This window comes from Geospiza fortis, unplaced genomic scaffold, assembly GCF_000277835.1.
Source record: "Geospiza fortis unplaced genomic scaffold, GeoFor_1.0 scaffold78, whole genome shotgun sequence".
Classification (NCBI taxonomy): Eukaryota; Metazoa; Chordata; class Aves; order Passeriformes; family Thraupidae; genus Geospiza; species Geospiza fortis.
Window position 1 is genome coordinate 1,533,570 of NW_005054339.1, and position 637 is coordinate 1,534,206.

Below are 637 nucleotides of genomic sequence, written 5' to 3' on the forward strand. Positions count from 1 at the left end.
GTTCATATTTTCACGTCACAGGCGGTGGCTGCGTCATTGCCCGGGGCCGTGGGCACGGCTGGGGGGGCACAGCACGGGGGGGCACACACAGGATATCGGGGGGCTCTGCCAGGTGGGACGCTGCCCTCACCCCTGCTGCACCTCGGGGGCAGGGACAGGGCACAGGCAGGGACAGCGCAGAGCCTGGGGCTCACAGAGCCCGCTCGCTGCACAGAGGGGCTGGGGCACAGCGGGGGCACAGCCCCCCCATCTTCCCGTGTTCCCGCAGGACCGTGTCACCCTTCCCATGCCCCACTCCATGCCCGTGTCCCCGTGCACATGCGCCCCTGTTGCCAGGGGTCAATGTCCCCTGGTGCCCTCCGTGTCCATATCCCCATTTCCCGGGGTTTCTGCCCCCCGTGTACGCACCCCCATGACTGTGTTCTTCATGCCCCATAACCGTGCTCTGCCACGCCTCTCCCCCACATCCCGCCGTGTCCCCCCCCCACGTCCGTGTGGCTCGTTTGTCCCGTGTCCTCCCGTTTCGTGTCCCTGTCTCCCCTCCGTGTCCTCGTTCCCCCGTGTCCCCCGTCTGTGTGTCTCGCGCCGCCCCGCGCTGCCAACGTGGTCGGACTACAAGTCCCGGCGTGCCCCCCGG

The 637-nt window shown here is 68.9% G+C and overlaps 1 protein-coding gene across 1 annotated transcript in view; it reads left to right on the top strand.

The window, feature by feature from the left end:
- Window positions 1-637, top strand: part of TMEM115 (transmembrane protein 115) — a 3,876-nt gene that overhangs the window by 422 nt on the left and 2,817 nt on the right. The gene's annotated exons all lie outside the window — the stretch shown is intronic.